This window comes from Bombina bombina, chromosome 7 (assembly GCF_027579735.1).
Source record: "Bombina bombina isolate aBomBom1 chromosome 7, aBomBom1.pri, whole genome shotgun sequence".
In the NCBI taxonomy this organism is placed as follows: Eukaryota; Metazoa; Chordata; class Amphibia; order Anura; family Bombinatoridae; genus Bombina; species Bombina bombina.
This window is the reverse complement of record NC_069505.1, coordinates 33,725,725-33,747,069: the sequence shown is the minus strand read 5'-3', so window position 1 is coordinate 33,747,069 and position 21,345 is coordinate 33,725,725. Positions and strand designations below refer to the sequence as shown.

General features: G+C 42.2%; 1 non-coding gene across 1 annotated transcript; it reads left to right on the top strand.

Annotated features, from left to right (window-relative positions):
- The first annotated feature begins 324 nt into the window (after positions 1-324).
- Positions 325-396, top strand: TRNAQ-UUG (transfer RNA glutamine (anticodon UUG)). Its single transcript has one exon. It is a non-coding gene; the product is annotated as a tRNA-Gln (tRNA).
- Positions 397-21,345: the final 20,949 nt, after the last annotated feature.

The window sequence follows — 21,345 nt, the reverse complement described above, 5'->3', positions numbered from 1 at the left end:
AGTGGTGGGGCTCAGGGTTAGTGTTGGGATGACAGAGTCAGGGGTAGTGGTGGGGCTCAGGGTTAGTGTTGGGGTGACACGGTCAGGGGTAGTTTTGGGGCTGTAGAGTTGGTGTGGGAGCTACACAGTGAGGATTAATGAGGTGGTTTTATGATTAACGTTGAGGTTTACTAACAGATAATACAATGTGCTTAGAACAGAATCTGGATCACTGTATAAAAGAGGACGAGATTTTGCAGCTGTAAGAGAAGACTCCATTTGAACCCATAGCACTGAGCACTTACTGTTACATTATATTCTCCTCAGACCGCAGCAGTGCATACCGGTTCTATGGTGTAATGGTTAGCACTCTGGACTTTGAATCCAGCGATCCGAGTTCAAATCTCGGTAGAACCTATTTATTTAATAAAGTGCAGAATTTTAGTGAAGTTATACAGAATAAGAATAAACTAGTGTGAAACTTTATATTGTGGTTTAGTAATATGGAGACATCATCTTCCTGTTCTATATGGGGAACTACAACAACTATACAATTTCCTAGATTACATTCAATTTGTTTGCAAGAATTTGAGCAATATGATTAATACAAATTATGAAAGATAATAAAAGTAATAAATAACAACAATATAAATAATTTATTGTTTTCTAAATAAATGAAACTGATCGTAAATATATATAATATATATATATTAAAAAAAAAAAAACTTCGCCCGAATAGGGACTTGAACCCTAGACCCTCAGATTAAAAGTCTGATGCTCTACCGACTGAGCTATCCGGGCTCTGACGTGTTTCTGTTTCCAAAGATTGTAAGTAGGAGAAAAACACTATGTGATCTAACAATTATATTAGGGGTTTTTATTGTCCCTGTACACATTGACCACTGTCTAATGTCTAGAGCTGATTTCTATTTATACAGTGAGTTGCAGAATTTGCTTCTGGATTTCTCTGGTTGACAGACTCTAAGTTTGTGCTTACCAGTTAGGTTATGTATTTGTATCATAATGACAGGGGCTGGCACAGCAGTAAAAGGGCAGGGTCAGGTTGTATATTTGTGTCATAATGAGAGGAGCTGGCACAGCAGTAAAAGGGCAGGGTCAGGTTATGTATTTGTGTCATAATGACAGGGGCTGGCACAGCAGTAAAAGGGCAGGGTCAGGTTATGTATTTGTATCATAATGAGAGGGCTGGCACAGCAGTAAAAGGGCAGAGTCAGGTTATGTATTTGTATCATAATGAGAGGGCACAGCAGTAAAAGGGCAGGGTCAGGTTATGTATTTGTATCATAATGACAGGGGCTGGCACAGCAGTAAAAGGGCAGAGTCAGGTTATGTATTTGTATCATAATGACAGGGGCTAGCACAGCAGTAAAAGGGCAGGGTCAGGTTATGTATTTGTGTCATAATGAGAGGGCTGGCACAGCAGTAAAAGGGCAGAGTCAGGTTATGTATTTGTATCATAATGAGAGGGCTGGCACAGCAGTAAAAGGACAGAGTCAGGTTATGTATTTGTATCATAATGAGAGGGCACAGCAGTAAAAGGGCAGGGTCAGGTTATGTATTTGTATCATAATGACAGGGGCTGGCACAGCAGTAAAAGGGCAGAGTCAGGTTATGTATTTGTATCATAATGAGAGGGGCTGGCACAGCAGTAAAGGGCAGGGTCAGGTTATGTATTTGTATCATAATGAGAGGGGCTGGCACAGCAGTAAAGGGCAGGGTCAGGTTATGTATTTGTATCATAATGAGAGGGGCTGGCACAGCAGTAAAAGGGCAGAGTCAGGTTATGTATTTGTGTCATAATGAGAGGGGCTGGCACAGCAGTAAAAGGGCAGGATCAGGTTATGTATTTGTATCATAATGACAGGGGCTGGCACAGCAGTAAAAGGGCAGGGTCAGGTTATGTATTTGTATCATAATGACAGGGGCTGGCACAGCAGTAAAAGGGCAGGGTCAGGTTATGTATTTGTATCATAATGACAGGGGCTGGCACAGCAGTAAAAGGGCAGGGCCAGGTTATGTATTTGTGTCATAATGAGAGGGCACAGCAGTAAAGGGCAGGGTCAGGTTATGTATTTGTATCATAATGAGAGGGCGCAGCAGTAAAAGGGCAGAGTCAGGTTATGTATTTGTATCATAATGAGAGGGCACAGCAGTAAAGGGCAGGGTCAGGTTATGTATTTGTATCATAATGAGAGGGCACAGCAGTAAAGGGCAGGGTCAGGTTATGTATTTGTATCATAATGAGAGGGCTGGCACAGCAGTAAAAGGGCAGAGTCAGATTATGTATTTGTATCATAATGACAGGGGCTGGCACAGCAGTAAAAGGGCAGAGTCAGGTTATGTATTTGTATCATAATGAGAGGGCTGGCACAGCAGTAAAAGGGCAGGGTCAGGTTATGTATTTGTATCATAATGACAGGGGCTGGCACAGCAGTAAAAGGGCAGGGTCAGGTTATGTATTTGTGTCATAATGACAGGGGCTGGCACAGCAGTAAAAGGGCAGGGTCAGGTTATGTATTTGTATCATAATGAGAGGGCTGGCACAGCAGTAAAAGGGCAGAGTCAGGTTATGTATTTGTATCATAATGAGAGGGCACAGCAGTAAAAGGGCAGGGTCAGGTTATGTATTTGTATCATAATGACAGGGGCTGGCACAGCAGTAAAAGGGCAGAGTCAGGTTATGTATTTGTATCATAATGAGAGGGGCTGGCACAGCAGTAAAGGGCAGGGTCAGGTTATGTATTTGTATCATAATGAGAGGGGCTGGCACAGCAGTAAAAGGGCAGAGTCAGGTTATGTATTTGTGTCATAATGAGAGGGGCTGGCACAGCAGTAAAAGGGCAGGATCAGGTTATGTATTTGTATCATAATGACAGGGGCTGGCACAGCAGTAAAAGGGCAGGGTCAGGTTATGTATTTGTATCATAATGACAGGGGCTGGCACAGCAGTAAAAGGGCAGGGTCAGGTTATGTATTTGTATCATAATGACAGGGGCTGGCACAGCAGTAAAAGGGCAGGGCCAGGTTATGTATTTGTGTCATAATGAGAGGGCACAGCAGTAAAGGGCAGGGTCAGGTTATGTATTTGTATCATAATGAGAGGGCGCAGCAGTAAAAGGGCAGAGTCAGGTTATGTATTTGTATCATAATGAGAGGGCACAGCAGTAAAGGGCAGGGTCAGGTTATGTATTTGTATCATAATGAGAGGGCACAGCAGTAAAGGGCAGGGTCAGGTTATGTATTTGTATCATAATGAGAGGGCTGGCACAGAAGTAAAAGGGCAGAGTCAGATTATGTATTTGTATCATAATGACAGGGGCTGGCACAGCAGTAAAAGGGCAGAGTCAGGTTATGTATTTGTATCATAATGAGAGGGCTGGCACAGCAGTAAAAGGGCAGGGTCAGGTTATGTATTTGTATCATAATGACAGGGGCTGGCACAGCAGTAAAAGGGCAGGGTCAGGTTATGTATTTGTGTCATAATGACAGGGGCTGGCACAGCAGTAAAAGGGCAGGGTCAGGTTATGTATTTGTATCATAATGAGAGGGCTGGCACAGCAGTAAAAGGGCAGAGTCAGGTTATGTATTTGTATCATAATGAGAGGGCACAGCAGTAAAAGGGCAGGGTCAGGTTATGTATTTGTATCATAATGACAGGGGCTGGCACAGCAGTAAAAGGGCAGAGTCAGGTTATGTATTTGTATCATAATGAGAGGGGCTGGCACAGCAGTAAAGGGCAGGGTCAGGTTATGTATTTGTATCATAATGAGAGGGGCTGGCACAGCAGTAAAGGGCAGGGTCAGGTTATGTATTTGTATCATAATGAGAGGGGCTGGCACAGCAGTAAAAGGGCAGAGTCAGGTTATGTATTTGTGTCATAATGAGAGGGGCTGGCACAGCAGTAAAAGGGCAGGATCAGGTTATGTATTTGTATCATAATGACAGGGGCTGGCACAGCAGTAAAAGGGCAGGGTCAGGTTATGTATTTGTATCATAATGACAGGGGCTGGCACAGCAGTAAAAGGGCAGGGTCAGGTTATGTATTTGTATCATAATGACAGGGGCTGGCACAGCAGTAAAAGGGCAGGGCCAGGTTATGTATTTGTGTCATAATGAGAGGGCACAGCAGTAAAGGGCAGGGTCAGGTTATGTATTTGTATCATAATGAGAGGGCGCAGCAGTAAAAGGGCAGAGTCAGGTTATGTATTTGTATCATAATGAGAGGGCACAGCAGTAAAGGGCAGGGTCAGGTTATGTATTTGTATCATAATGAGAGGGCACAGCAGTAAAGGGCAGGGTCAGGTTATGTATTTGTATCATAATGAGAGGGCTGGCACAGCAGTAAAAGGGCAGAGTCAGATTATGTATTTGTATCATAATGACAGGGGCTGGCACAGCAGTAAAAGGGCAGAGTCAGGTTATGTATTTGTATCATAATGAGAGGGCTGGCACAGCAGTAAAAGGGCAGGGTCAGGTTATGTATTTGTATCATAATGACAGGGGCTGGCACAGCAGTAAAAGGGCAGGGTCAGGTTATGTATTTGTATCATAATGAGAGGGCTGGCACAGCAGTAAAAGAGCAGGATCAGGTTATGTATTTGTATCATAATGACAGGGGCTGGCACAGCAGTAAAAGGGCAGGATCAGGTTATGTATTTGTATCATAATGACAGGGGCTGGCACAGCAGTAAAAGGGCAGAGTCAGGTTATGTATTTGTGTCATAATGAGAGGGGCTGGCACAGCAGTAAAAGGGCAGGGTCAGGTTATGTATTTGTATCATAATGAGAGGAGCTGGCACAGCAGTAAAAGGGCAGGGTCAGGTTATGTATTTGTATCATAATGAGAGGAGCTGGCACAGCAGTAAAAGGGCAGGGTCAGGTTATGTATTTGTATCATAATGAGAGGGGCTGGCACAGCAGTAAAAGGGCAGGGTCAGGTTATGTATTTGTATCATAATGAGAGGAGCTGGCACAGCAGTAAAAGGGCAGGGTCAGGTTATGTATTTGTATCATAATGAGAGGAGCTGGCACAGCAGTAAAAGGGCAGGGTCAGGTTATGTATTTGTATCATAATGAGAGGGGCTGGCACAGCAGTAAAAGGGCAGGGTCAGGTTATGTATTTGTATCATAATGAGAGGGGCTGGCACAGCAGTAAAAGGGCAGGGTCAGGTTATGTATTTGTATCATAATGAGAGGAGCTGGCACAGCAGTAAAAGGGCAGGGTCAGGTTATGTATTTGTATCATAATGAGAGGGCTGGCACAGCAGTAAAAGGGCAGGGTCAGGTTATGTATTTGTATCATAATGAGAGGAGCTGGCACAGCAGTAAAGGGGCAGGGTCAGGTTATGTATTTGTGTCATAATGAGAGGGGCTGGCACAGCAGTAAAGGGGCAGGGTCAGGTTATGTATTTGTGTCATAATGAGAGGGGCTGGCACAGCAGTAAAGGGGCAGGGTCAGGTTATGTATTTGTATCATAATGAGAGGGCACAGCAGTAAAAGGGCAGGGTCAGGTTATGTATTTGTATCATAATGAGAGGGGCTGGCACAGCAGTAAAGGGCAGGATCAGGTTATGTATTTGTGTTATAATGAGAGGAGCTGGCACAGCAGTAAAAGGGCAGGGTCAGGTTATGTATTTGTGTCATAATGAGAGGAGTTGGCACAGCAGTAAAAGGGCAGGGTCAGGTTATGTATTTGTATCATAATGAGAGGGCACAGCAGTAAAAGGGCAGGGTCAGGTTATGTATTTGTATCATAATGAGAGGGCACAGCAGTAAAGGGCAGGGTCAGGTTATGTATTTGTATCATAATGACAGGGGCTGGCACAGCAGTAAAGGGCAGGGTCAGGTTATGTATTTGTATCATAATGAGAGGGCTGGCACAGCAGTAAAAGGGCAGATTCAGGTTATGTATTTGTATCATAATGAGAGGGCTGGCACAGCAGTAAAAGGGCAGGGTCAGGTTATGTATTTGTATCATAATGACAGGGGCTGGCACAGCAGTAAAAGGGCAGGGTCAGGTTATGTATTTGTATCATAATGAGAGGGCTGGCACAGCAGTAAAAGGGCAGGGTCAGGTTATGTATTTGTATCATAATGAGAGGGCTGGCACAGCAGTAAAAGGGCAGGGTCAGGTTATGTATTTGTATCATAATGAGAGGGGCTGGCACAGCAGTAAAAGGGCAGAGTCAGGTTATGTATTTGTATCATAATGAGAGGGGCTGGCACAGCAGTAAAAGGGCAGGGTCAGGTTATGTATTTGTTTCATAATGAGAGGGCTGGCACAGCAGTAAAAGGGCAGGGTCAGGTTATGTATTTGTATCATAATGAGAGGGCGCAGCAGTAAAAGGGCAGAGTCAGGTTATGTATTTGTATCATAATGAGAGGGGCTGGCACAGCAGTAAAAGGGCAGGGTCAGGTTATGTATTTATGTCATAATGAGAGGGGCTGGCACAGCAGTAAAAGGGCAGGGTCAGGTTATGTATTTGTATCATAATGAGAGGGGCTGGCACAGCAGTAAAGGGCAGAGTCAGGTTATGTATTTGTATCATAATGAGAGGGCTGGCACAGCAGTAAAGGGCAGGGTCAGGTTATGTATTTGTATCATAATGAGAGGGCACAGCAGTGAAGGGCAGGGTCAGGTTATGTATTTGTATCATAATGAGAGGGGCTGGCACAGCAGTAAAAGGGCAGGATCAGGTTATGTATTTGTATCATAATGAGAGGGCTGGCACAGCAGTAAAGGGCAGGGTCAGGTTATGTATTTGTATCATAATGAGAGGGCTGGCACAGCAGTAAAGGGCAGAGTCAGGTTATGTATTTGTATCATAATGAGAGGGGCTGGCACAGCAGTAAAGGGCAGAGTCAGGTTATGTATTTGTGTCATAATGAGAGGGGCTGGCACAGCAGTAAAGGGCAGGGTCAGGTTATGTATTTGTATCATAATGAGAGGGCTGGCACAGCAGTAAAGGGCAGAGTCAGGTTATGTATTTGTATCATAATGAGAGGGCTGGCACAGCAGTAAAAGGGCAGGGTCAGGTTATGTATTTGTATCATAATGAGAGGGCACAGCAGTAAAAGGGCAGGGTCAGGTTATGTATTTATTTCATAATGAGAGGGGCTGGCACAGCAGTAAAAGGGCAGAGTCAGGTTATGTATTTGTATCATAATGAGAGGGGCTGGCACAGCAGTAAAGGGCAGAGTCAGGTTATGTATTTGTGTCATAATGAGAGGGGCTGGCACAGCAGTAAAAGGGCAGGGTCAGGTTATGTATTTGTATCATAATGAGAGGGCTGGCACAGCAGTAAAGGGCAGGGTCAGGTTATGTATTTGTATCATAATGAGAGGGGCTGGCGCAGCAGTAAAAGGGCAGAGTCAGGTTATGTATTTGTATCATAATGAGAGGGGCTGGCACAGCAGTAAAAGGGCAGAGTCAGGTTATGTATTTGTGTCATAATGAGAGGGGCTGGCACAGCAGTAAAAGGGCAGAGTCAGGTTATGTATTTGTATCATAATGAGAGGGGCTGGCACAGCAGTAAAAGGGCAGAGTCGGGTTATATATTTGTATCATAATGAGAGGGCACAGCAGTAAAAGGGCAGAGTTAGGTTATGTATTTGTGTCATAATGAGAGGGCTGGCACAGCATTAAAAGGGCAGAGTTAGGTTATGTATTTGTATCATAATGAGAGGGCTGGCACAGCAGTAAAAGGGCAGAGTCAGGTTATGTATTTGTATCATAATGACAGGGGCTGGCACAGCAGTAAAAGAGCAGGGTCAGGTTGTATATTTGTGTCATAATGAGAGGAGCTGGCACAGCAGTAAAAGGGCAGGGTCAGGTTATGTATTTGTGTCATAATGAGAGGTGCTGGCACAGCAGTAAAAGGGCAGGGTCAGGTTATGTATTTGTGTCATAATGAGAGGGCTGGCACAGCATTAAAAGGGCAGAGTTAGGTTATGTATTTGTATCATAATGAGAGGAGCTGGCACAGCAGTAAAAGAGCAGGGTCAGGTTATGTATTTGTGTCATAATGAGAGGAGCTGGCACAGCAGTAAAAGGGCAGGGTCAGGTTATGTATTTGTGTCATAATGAGAGGGCTGGCACAGCATTAAAAGGGCAGAGTTAGGTTATGTATTTGTATCATAATGAGAGGGCTGGCACAGCAGTAAAAGGGCAGAGTCAGGTTATGTATTTGTATCATAATGACAGGGGCTGGCACAGCAGTAAAAGAGCAGGGTCAGGTTATGTATTTGTGTCATAATGAGAGGAGCTGGCACAGCAGTAAAAGGGCAGGGTCAGGTTATGTATTTGTGTCATAATGAGAGGGCACAGCAGTAAAGGGCAGAGTCAGGTTATGTATTTGTATCATAATGAGAGGGCACAGCACTAAAAGGGCAGAGTTAGGTTATGTATTTGTGTCATAATGAGAGGGCGCAGCAGTAAAAGGGCAGGGTCAGGTTATGTATTGTATCATAATGAGAGGGCGCAGCAGTAAAAGGGCAGAGTCAGGTTATGTATTTGTATCATAATGAGAGGGCTCAGCAGTAAAAGGGCAGAGTCAGGTTATGTATTTGTATCATAATGAGAGGGCACAGCAGTAAAGGGCAGGTTATGTATTTGTGTCATAATGAGAGGAGCTGGCACAGCAGTAAAAGGGCAGAGTCAGGTTATATATTTGTATCATAATGAGAGGGCACAGCAGTAAAAGGGCAGGGTCAGGTTATGTATTTGTGTCATAATGAGAGGGGCTGGCACAGCAGTAAAAGGGCAGAGTCAGGTTATGTATTTGTGTCATAATGAGAGGGGCTGGCACAGCAGTAAAAGGGCAGGGTCAGGTTATGTATTTGTGTCATAATGAGAGGGCTGGCACAGCAGTAAAGGGCAGGGTCAGGTTATGTATTTGTATCATAATGAGAGGGCACAGCAGTAAAGGGCATGGTCAGGTTATGTATTTGTATCATAATGAGAGGGGCTGGCACAGCAGTAAAGGGCAGGGTCAGGTTATGTATTTGTGTCATAATGAGAGGAGTTGGCACAGCAGTAAAGGGCAGGGTCAGGTTATGTATTTGTGTCATAATGAGAGGAGCTGGCACAGCAGTAAAGGGCAGAGTCAGGTTATGTATTTGTATCATAATGAGAGGGCTGGCACAGCAGTAAAGGGCAGGGTCAGGTTATGTATTTGTGTCATAATGAGAGGGCTGGCACAGCAGTAAAGGGCAGGGTCAGGTTATGTATTTGTGTCATAATGAGAGGGCACAGCAGTAAAAGGGCAGGGTCAGGTTATGTATTTGTGTCATAATGAGAGGGCACAGCAGTAAAGGGCAGAGTCAGGTTATGTATTTGTGTCATAATGAGAGGAGCTGGCACAGCAGTAAAGGGCAGAGTCAGGTTATGTATTTGTATCATAATGACAGGGGCTGGCACAGCAGTAAAGGGCAGGGTCAGGTTATGTATTTGTGTCATAATGAGAGGGGCTGGCACAGCAGTAAAGGGCAGAGTCAGGTTATGTATTTGTATCATAATGAGAGGGGCTGGCACAGCAGTAAAAGGGCAGGGTCAGGTTATGTATTTGTGTCATAATGAGAGGGCACAGCAGTAAAGGGCAGAGTCAGGTTATGTATTTGTATCATAATGACAGGGGCTGGCACAGCAGTAAAAGGGCAGAGTCAGGTTATGTATTTGTGTCATAATGAGAGGAGCTGGCACAGCAGTAAAAGGGCAGAGTCAGGTTATGTATTTGTGTCATAATGAGAGGGCTGGCACAGCAGTAAAAGGGCAGAGTCAGTTTATGTATTTGTGTCGTAATGAGAGGGGCTGGCACAGCAGTAAAAGGGCAGAGTCAGTTTATGTATTTGTGTCATAATGAGAGGGCTGGCACAGCAGTAAAAGGGCAGAGTCAGGTTATGTATTTGTGTCATAATGAGAGGGGTTGGCACAGCAGTAAAAGAGCAGGGTCAGGTTATGTATTTGTGTCATAATGAGAGGGGCTGGCACAGCAGTAAAAGGGCAGAGTCAGTTTATGTATTTGTGTCATAATGAGAGGAGCTGGCACAGCAGTAAAAGGGCAGAGTCAGTTTATGTATTTGTGTCATAATGAGAGGGCACAGCAGTAAAAGGGCAGGGTCAGGTTATGTATTTGTGTCATAATGAGAGGGCACAGCAGTAAAAGGGCAGGGTCAGGTTATGTATTTGTGTCATAATGAGAGGGCACAGCAGTAAAGGGCAGAGTCAGGTTATGTATTTGTGTCATAATGAGAGGAGCTGGCACAGCAGTAAAGGGCAGGGTCAGGTTATGTATTTGTGTCATAATGAGAGGAGCTGGCACAGCAGTAAAGGGCAGGTCAGGTTATGTATTTGTGTCATAATGAGAGGGCACAGCAGTAAAAGAGCAGGGTCAGGTTATGTATTTGTGTCATAATGAGAGGGGCTGGCACAGCAGTAAAAGGGCAGAGTCAGTTTATGTATTTGTGTCGTAATGAGAGGGCTGGCACAGCAGTAAAAGGGCAGAGTCAGGTTATGTATTTGTATCATAATGAGAGGGCTGGCACAGCAGTAAAAGGGCAGGGTCAGGTTATGTATTTGTGTCATAATGAGAGGGGCTGGCACAGCAGTAAAAGGGCAGAGTCAGGTTATGTATTTGTGTCATAATGAGAGGAGCTGGCACAGCAGTAAAAGAGCAGGGTCAGTTTATGTATTTGTGTCATAATGAGAGGGGCTGGCACAGCAGTAAAAGGGCAGAGTCAGGTTATGTATTTATGTCATAATGAGAGGAGCTGGCACAGCAGTAAAAGAGCAGGGTCAGTTTATGTATTTGTGTCATAATGAGAGGGCTGGCACAGCAGTAAAAGGGCAGAGTCAGGTTATGTATTTATGTCATAATGAGAGGAGCTGGTACAGCAGTAAAAGGGCAGAGTCAGGTTATGTATTTGTATCATAATGACAGGGGCTGGCACAGCAGTAAAAGGGCAGGGTCAGGTTATGTATTTGTATCATAATGACAGGGGCTGGCACAGCAGTAAAAGGGCAGGATCAGGTTATGTATTTGTATCATAATGACAGGGGCTGGCACAGCAGTAAAAGGGCAGGATCAGGTTATGTATTTGTATCATAATGACAGGGGCTGGCACAGCAGTAAAAGGGCAGGGTCAGGTTATGTATTTATGTCATAATGAGAGGAGCTGGTACAGCAGTAAAAGGGCAGGGTCAGGTTATGTATTTATGTCATAATGAGAGGAGCTGGCACAGCAGTAAAAGGGCAGAGTCAGTTTATGTATTTATGTCATAATGAGAGGGGCTGGCACAGCAGTAAAAGAGCAGAGTCAGGTTATGTATTTGTGTCATAATGAGAGGGCTGGCACAGCAGTAAAAGGGCAGGGTCAGGTTATGTATTTGTATCATAATGAGAGGGCTGGCACAGCAGTAAAAGGGCAGGGTCAGGTTATGTATTTGTATCATAATGAGAGGGCTGGCACAGCAGTAAAAGGGCAGGGTCAGGTTATGTATTTGTATCATAATGAGAGGGCTGGCACAGCAGTAAAAGGGCAGGGTCAGGTTATGTATTTGTATCATAATGAGAGGGCTGGCACAGCAGTAAAAGGGCAGGGTCAGGTTATGTATTTGTGTCATAATGAGAGGGCACAGCAGTAAAGGGCAGGGTCAGGTTATGTATTTGTGTCATAATGAGAGGGCACAGCAGTAAAAGGGCAGGGTCAGGTTATGTATTTGTATCATAATGAGAGGGCTGGCACAGCAGTAAAAGGGCAGGGTCAGGTTATGTATTTGTATCATAATGAGAGGGCACAGCAGTAAAAGGGCAGGGTCAGGTTATGTATTTGTGTCATAATGAGAGGGCACAGCAGTAAAGGGCAGAGTCAGGTTATGTATTTGTGTCATAATGAGAGGGCACAGCAGTAAAGGGCAGGGTCAGGTTATGTATTTGTGTGATAATGAGAGGGCACAGCAGTAAAGGACAGAGTCGGGTTATATATTTGTGTCATAATGAGAGGGGCTGGCACAGCAGTAAAAGAGCAGGGTCAGGTTATGTATTTGTGTCATAATGAGAGGGCACAGCAGTAAAAGGGCAGGGTCAGGTTATGTATTTGTGTCATAATGAGAGGGCTGGCACAGCAGTAAAAGGTCAGAGTCAGGTTATGTATTTGTGTCATAATGAGAGAGCTGGCACAGCAGTAAAGGGGCAGGGTCAGGTTATGTATTGTATCATAATGAGAGGGGCTGGCACAGCAGTAAAGGGGCAGGGTCAGGTTATGTATTGTATCATAATGAGAGGGGCTGGCACAGCAGTAAAGGGGCAGGGTCAGGTTATGTATTGTATCATAATGAGAGGGGCTGGCACAGCAGTAAAAGGGCAGGGTCAGGTTATGTATTTGTATCATAATGAGAGGGCTGGCACAGCAGTAAAAGGGCAGGGTCAGGTTATGTATTTGTATCATAATGAGAGGGCTGGCACAGCAGTAAAAGGGCAGGGTCAGGTTATGTATTTGTATCATAATGAGAGGGCTGGCACAGCAGTAAAAGGGCAGGGTCAGGTTATGTATTTATGTCATAATGAGAGGAGCTGGCACAGCAGTAAAAGGGCAGAGTCAGGTTATGTATTTATGTCATAATGAGAGGAGCTGGCACAGCAGTAAAAGGGCAGGGTCAGGTTATGTATTTGTATCATAATGAGAGGGCACAGCAGTGAAAGGGCAGAGTTAGGTTATGTATTTGTATCATAATGAGAGGGCTGGCACAGCAGTAAAAGGGCAGAGTCAGGTTATGTATTTATGTCATAATGAGAGGAGCTGGCACAGCACTTGATTAATAATAAGTAAAAGGACACTCTAGAAATGCACCATCTTACACAAAGAAATGGTCGGATGAGCTGCAGAAAACAATAGTGCTCCAGTAGTGGACTAGGATTTTTGAGAATATGAATGGGCATATCTCCTTCATTGCACAACTTGAAACTAATTTAAAACTACTTTGTAGGTGGTACTATACCCCGGTCAGATTAGCTACTTTCTTTAAACACAGTAATGCCTCATGCTGGAGAGCATGCGGCGAAAGAGGTGATTTCCAGCACATTTGTTGGTCTTGCCCAGGAATTACTCAGTTTTGGGGTGATATTCGCCGGGCAGTAAATCAAGCTTTAAACATCAACATACCACTTGACCCTACAATATTTTTACTGAGCAATACCCCAAAGATTAAATGCAAACTACGATTTAGGTTATTAATAATTATGCTTAATTGTGCTAGGAGACTAATTCCTAGAAATTGGAAATTCATAATGGTACCCTCTCTTTCTGATTGGAAAATGCTAGTCACCCACACTCTATTACTTGAAAAATATCATTATACAATCACAAAATGGTTAGATGACCTGTTGAACATGCAATGTATCTGGGACGAGTACTGTAACCTGAGAGAGTAATATATCCATGGTTTAGAGTAGTAAAGTGAGTGGATTGGTCATAATAGTATGTTGAGTACAAAATGATGTAGAGTATTGGTTAGGCATGGTTGTACTATAACTAAAAGAGCATTACTTTACATAAAGTCAGCTGCCCATATTCCCTCTTGACATGTTCTACGTTCATATGTACTAGTGATTGATAACTCTGTATATTAGATGTTGATGGATACTGTAATTACAGTGATTTATCTGCATTTGTATTTTTGTACTTGTATTTTTTTCTTTTCTTGTTTTATTTCATTGTATTATGATTGTTTTTCCAAATAAAGAAAATTAAAAAAAATATGTAAAAGGACAGGGTCAGGTTATGTATGTACAATATATATATATATAAATCAATGTAAATATTTGCATAGGAAATTAGTACATCTAGGCTAGTATCCCCGCTTGCTTTATACTTGATACTTGCCTAGATGTACTAATTTCCTATGCAAATATTTACATTGATTTAATTTTGAGACATGGAGGATTTTAATTTCATTTTTTTAACTCCCCCCATAATTTTAATGAATGTTATAATATATATATATATATATATATATATATATATATATATATATATATATATATATATATATATATATATATATAGATAGATAGATAGATAGATAGATAGATAGATAGATAGATAGATAGATAGATAGATATAGTTGTATGCAAAAGTTTAGGCACCCCTGACAATTTCCATGATTTTCATTTATAAATAATTGGATCAGCAATTTCATTTTGATCTATCAAATAACTGAAGGACACAGTAATATTTCAGTAGTGAAATGAGGTTTATTGGATTACCAGAAAATGTGCAATATGCATCAAAATGAAATTAGACAGGTGCGTAAATTTGGGCACCCTTGTCATTTTGTTGATTTGAATACCTGTAACTACCTAACACTTATTAATTGGAACACACAATTGGTTTGGTGAGTCCATTAAGCCTTGAACTTGAACATCCAATCATTAGAAAAGGTATTTAAGGTGGCCAATTGCAAGTTGTTGTTCTCTTTGACTCTCCTCTGAAGAGTGGCAACATGGGGGCCTCAAAACAACTCTCAAATGACCTGAAAACAAAGATTATTCAACATATGGTTTAGGGGAAGGCTACAAAAAGCTATCACAGAGATTTAAAGTGAAGGTCAATTTTGATGAATTAGTGCCCAGTTTTTAATAATCCTATTAAAAACAAGGGCACTTTAATTCATCAAAATTGACATTTCACTCATTTTCTTAAAAAAACTTACCTTTTAATCCTGGCAGCTGCTCCAGCACTTCCTCCGCCTGTCGCAAGCTATCTTCACGGGTCCAAAATGACGAATCCGGCTCCCTCCAATCACGGCGTTGCATCAGGTCAAGATTCCCCCGGGGGGAAGCAGTGAATGGAGGTAGCCGGATTCGTCATTTCTGACATCTGCAGAGGCTTCCGACAGACGGGGGAATCGCCAGAGCGGCTTCCAGGATTAAAAGGTACGTTTTTGAAGAAAATTAGTGAAATGTCAATTTTGATGAATTAAAGTGCCCTTGTTTTTAATAGGATTATTAAAAACTGGGCACTAATTCATCAAAATTGACCCACACTTTAAGCTGTCAGTGTCCACTGTGAGGAACATAGTAAGGAAAGGGAAGACCACAGGCACAGTTCTTGTTAAGGCCAGAAGTGGCAGGCCAAGTAAAATATTGGAGAGGCAAAGGCAAAGGATTGTGAGAACAGTCAAAAACAGCCCACAGACCACCTCCAAAGACAGTTGGTGTCACTGCAGATGGTGTCACTGTGCATCGTTCAACAATTCAGCGCACTTTGCACAAGGAGAAGCTGTATGGGAAAGTGATGCGGAAGAAGCCTTTTCTGCACACACGCCACAAACAGAGTCACTTGAGGTATGCAAACGCACATTTGGACAAGCCAGCTTCATTTTAGAAGAAGGTGCTGTGGACTGATGAAACAAAGATTGAGTTATTTGGTCATAACAAGAGGCGTTATGTATGGCGGCAAAAGAACACAGCATTCCAAGACAAACACTTGCTACCCACAGTAAAATTTGGTGGATGTTCCATCATGCTGTGGGGCTGTGTGGCCAGTGCCAGTACTGGGAATCTTGTTAAAGTTGAGGGTTGCATGGATTCCACTCAACATCAGCAGATACTTGACAATAATGTTGAGGAATCAGTCACAAAGTTGAAGTTACGCCGGGGCTTGACATTTCAACAAGACAACAACCCAAAACACTACTCAAAATCTACTCTGGCATTTATGCAGAGGAACAGGTACAATGTTCTGGAATGGCCATCCCAGTCCCCAGACCTGAATATCATTTAAAATCTGTGGGGTAATTTGAAGCGGGCTGTCTATGGTCGGCAACCATCAAACCTAACTGAACTGGAGATGTTTTGCAAGGAGGAATGGTCCAAAATACCTTCATCTAGAATCCATACACTCATTACAGGCTATAGGAAGCGTCTAGAGGCTGTTATTTCAGTTAAAGGAGGCTTTACTATATATTGATGCAATATTTCTGTTGGGCTGCCCAAATTTATGCACCTGTCTAATTTCATTTTTATGCATATTGCACATTTTCTGTTAATCCAATAAACCTCATTTCACTACTGAAATATTACTGTGTCCTTCAGTTATTTGATAGATCAAAATGAAATTGCTGATCCAAACACCCAATTATTTATAAATGAAAATCATGGAAATTGCATATTAAATGATTGTGTATATATATATATATATATATATATATATATATATATATATATATATATATATATATATATATATATATATATATATATATATAAATGAATTAGTCAGGTTAAGCATCTATATATGAATGAGTCAAGTTAAGTATCTTTATATGAATAAGTCAATAGGTACATATACTATATATAGGTATATATACAGTATATATATAAATATATATATATATATGTGAATGAGTCTGGTATTGCATCTATAAGTGTCCCTATATTATTATTATTATTATTATTATTTTTAGGTATTTGTAGAGCGCTAACAGGTTCCGCAGCGCTGTGAACATAGGTGGTATATAAAAACAATTACAGGGATCAAATGGGTAGAGGGTCCTGCCGAGAGTTTCCCTGTTGTAGTCGGCTCTTATGAAGGTGGACTACAAACAGCTGGGCTCATAGGCTTACATGCTATGGGGTTTAAGGGGATAGCAGTGGAGATATGAAGGCAGTGCCGGACTGGGAATAAAAATCAGCCCTGGAAAAATATGAAGACCAGCCCTATTTTCTGTTGAGTCGGTAAAATTCACATGCCCCATTTTTCTCAAAGGGGATTACTGGGATTTCCCAATATTTTTTCAGAATTAAATTATATTACTTTGTATTAAATATAAATGTCAGATTAATGCTATATAGCAACCCTACTTCCCAATAGCATCCATTAATCACCCCTTTAAATTGCAGCTTTCCAGCCCCAGCTGATGCAGCCCACCGGGAAATCCCCTGGTATCCTGGTAGGCCAATCCAGCCCTGTATGAAGGTTAGTGTAGGTTGTATGCGTCCCTGAATAGTAGAGTATTCAGGGAGCACTTGAAGCCTTTAAAAGTAGGGGAGAGTCTTGTGGAGCGAGGCAGAGAGTTCCATAAGATGGGAGCCAGTCTGGAAAAATCTTGTAAACGGGAATGTGAGGAGGTAACAAGAGAGGAGGAGAGTAGGAGATCATGAGTGGAGCGAAGGGGGCGGGAGGGAGAGTTTCTGGAGCCAAGGTCTGAGATGTAGGGGGGAGCAATGCAATTGAGGGCTTTATAAGTCAGAGTAAGAATTTTGTGTTTAATCCTGGAGGCAAGAGGAAGCCAGTGAAGGGATTGGCAGTGAGGTGCGGCAGATGAAGAGCAACGTGTAAGGAAGGCCTGGCAGAGGCATTCATTATGGATTGTAAAGGAGCTAGGCGGCAGCTAGGGAGACCAGAGAGGATGTAGTTGCAGTAGTCGAGGCGGGAAAGGATGAGAGAGTGGATTACAATCTTAGTTGTGTCTTGTGTAAGGAAATGTCTGATTTTAGCTATGTTTTTAAGGTGGAAGCGGCAGGCTTTGGCCAAGAACTGAATGTGAGGAGTGAAAGAAAGATCTGAGTCAAGTATGACCCCGGGCAAGTGAGGTTGGGGTAATGATGGAGTTATCAACAGTTATAGAGACATGGGGTGTGGAAATTTTGGAAGAAGGGGGGAAAATAAGGAGCTCAGTTTTGAAGAAATTTAGCTTGAGGTAGTGAGAGGACATCCAAGATGAGATATGAGAGAGACAGTTAGTGACACGGGTTAGCAAGGAAGGAGATAGTTCTGGTGCAGAGAGATAGATTTGGGTATCGTTGGCATACAGATGATAGTGAAACCCATGGGACGTTATTAAGGAACCTAATGAGGATGTGTAGATTGAGAAGGGGACAGAGGACAGAGCCTTGTGGTACCCCAACAGAAAGAGGTAATGGGGCAGAGGATGCCCCAGAGAAGGCTACACTAAAGGTACGGTTAGACAGATAGGAAGAGAACCAAGAGAGAGCCGTGTCGCAGATGCCAAAGGATTGGAGTCTATGGAGCAAAAGAGGGTGACTGACAGTATCAAAGGCTGCAGACAGATCAAGGAGGATAAGTAGAGAGAAGAGGCCTTTGGATTTTGCTGTAAGTAGGTCGTTGGTAACCTTAACAATTGCTGTCTCTGTTGAGTGAAGGGGGGGAAATCCAGATTGCAGTGGATCAAGGAGGGAGTTTAATGTAAGGAAATTGGATAGACGTGCATATACTAGCTTTCAAGAAGCTTTGAGGCAAAAGGGAGTAGGGAATTAGGGCGGTAGTTGAATGGGGAGGTTGGATCGAGAGAAGGTTTTTTGAGGATAGGTGTGACCAGTGCATGTTTAAGTGATGTGGGAACTATACCAGTGCTGAGGGAGAAGTTGATGATGTGTGTAAGTATAGGGGTAAGGGTAGAAGAGAGGGAGGGGAGTAGTTGTGAGGGGATGGGGGTATGAATTATATATATGAATTATTGAGGTAAAGCATCTATATATGAATGAGTCAGTAGGTACACACACACACACACACATATATGTATATATATATATATATATATATATATATATATATATATATATATATATATATATATATATATATATATATATATATATATATATATATATATATATATGGAATGGCATAGAAAGAGCCTCAGGATTTTAATCCTGAATTTTTAAAGACAGGGAATTCAGCACTCTTTTAGAAATAAAGAATAAGCTCACAATAATGAGGTTAATCAATTTGCAGTTTTAATCGTGGGAAAGTATCCTCCCACACTGTGAAAGCACACACAGGCTGGAAATATAATTGTTAGAAATCATCAATAGCTGATAGTATATGTATAACAAAAAAGTTGAAACCTTATGGCAAGAAAATAATAACAATAATAAACCTGACCGGTCAGGGGTACAAGCATTTGCCGCTCGATAGACAGTCTAAGCAGTATATATGTTAATCACAAGAGACAGTATTCTGGGTCTAGGCCTACTACACCCTGCTGCTCACAGAACCCATTCAACAGAGTATACAGGGGTTAATCCTGGGCAGGTTAATACACGGGTTCTAAGAGGCCAGAGCAGATTACTTGTGAAAAACAAAGGACTGAGTATAATTCACATAGATTTCAGGCATGAACATATGTACAAAATATCAAACATATATAAGGGAGGGCCACTCCAGTCAAACTACACCCAGCTGCACACAGCACCCCTGTGAGGGGGAGTAACGCTGGGCAAGTATACAAAGGGGATCTAAGTAGACTGATTAGCGGATCCTCCAGATATTTACATATCAGGACACGGTTTCTAGTTAGTGCACAGAGAGTCCATACTTGATAAGGAATAGGATGCAGCTGTGTTAAGTGTCAGCATACAGGCTGCAAAACAGGATAGTGTTTGTTGTGCAAGGTATCAATGGCATGTAAATTAGGATGGTTAGTAGCCTAAGCTGGTTCAATAGCGTATTATTTCATGCAGGCAACAACACAAGCAGGAGCAATTTCGTCACTTATCCAATTTAGCCAAAGTTAATAGCCAGAAACAAAGTAGTTAGCATATACTCTTAGTAGGCAAGCACACTTGCAGTAATAGTATCGTCACTTATCCAAGTAATTCAGAATTAGACCAGATATACAAGTCTGAACTTTAGAACATGGTCGTACGGCAGCTCTAATCCAATCAAAAACCCTCAGCGGGGAACAGCATCCAGAGAAGTACTACTCAGTATGATAGCTGTCAGTGCTCTTTTTTGCCGTCAGAGAAGCAACATTCATACGACCTGTATGTGCACTGTTCGTTGGAGGTGTCCTTCCTTGTCTTTGCTTGTTACAGCAACAAGTATACTTGCTCAGACGGGTTGAATTTGCAGGAGCGGAGCCTTCATTCATGAATCCAAGTGGCAGCGGCAAACGCATGTATCACATGACCGGACGGCTTAGCCAATGCCGACGCGCGTTTCACCCGCTCGTCTTTACTTCAGACCGGGCTTCGTCAGGGCGGAATTCAGCTTACATCATTGCCTACTAAGAGTATATGCTAACTACTTTGTTTCTGGCTATTAACTTTGGCTAAATTGGATAAGTGACAAACTTGCTCCTGCTTGTGTTGTTGCCTGCATGAAATAATACGCTATTGAACCAGCTTTGGCTACTAACCATCCTAATTTACATGCCATTGATACCTTGCACAACAAACACTATCCTGTTTTGCAGCCTGTATGCTGACACTTAACACAGCTGCATCCTATTCCTTATCAAGTATGGACTCTCTGTGCACTAACTAGAAACCGTGTCCTGATATGTAAATATCTGGAGGATCCGCTAATCAGTCTACTTAGATCCCCTTTGTATACCTGCCCAGCGTTACTCCCCCTCACAGGGGTGCTGTGTGCAGCTGGGTGTAGTTTGACTGGAGTGGCCCTCCCTTATATATGTTTGATATTTTGTACATATGTTCATGCCTGAAATCTATGTGAATTATACTCAGTCCTTTGTTTTTCACAAGTAATCTGCTCTGGCCTCTTAGAACCCGTGTATTAACCTGCCCAGGATTAACCCCTGTATACTCTGTTGAATGGGTTCTGTGAGCAGCAGGGTGTAGTAGGCCTAGACCCAGAATACTGTCTCTTGTGATTAACATATATACTGCTTAGACTGTCTATCGAGCGGCAAATGCTTGTACCCCTGACCGGTCAGGTTTATTATTGTTATTATTTTCTTGCCATAAGGTTTCAACTTTTTTGTTATGCATATACTATCAGCTATTGCTGATTTCTAACAATTATATTTCCAGCCTGTGTGTGCTTTCACAGTGTCGGAGGATACTTTCCCACGATTAAAACTGCAAATTTGATTAACCTCATTATTGTGAGCTTATTTTTTATTTCTAAAAGAGTGCTGAATTTCCTGTCTTTAAAAAGTCAGGATTACAATCCTGAGGCTCTTTCTCTGCCATTCCATATCATACCTTTCTAAGGGTCTGCACCACAATGTCTTTAGTACTAACTGAGGCTATTGTGCCTACAGAGTTACTTTTTAATAAAGCTCCCATTTGCAATTGCGTCCCCACTGCAACGTTCTCGATTATATATATATATATATATATATATATATATATATATATATATATATATATATATATATATATATATATATATATATATATATATACTTTATATGCATGAGTCAGACTAAGTATCTATATATGAATGAGTCAGTAGGTACACACACACACACACATATATATACAGTATATACATTCAAATATACAAACGCTTTATAGATGACCTCTTGATGGTTTGGGTTGGAACACCTGACCAGGTTTTTAAATATATACACTATC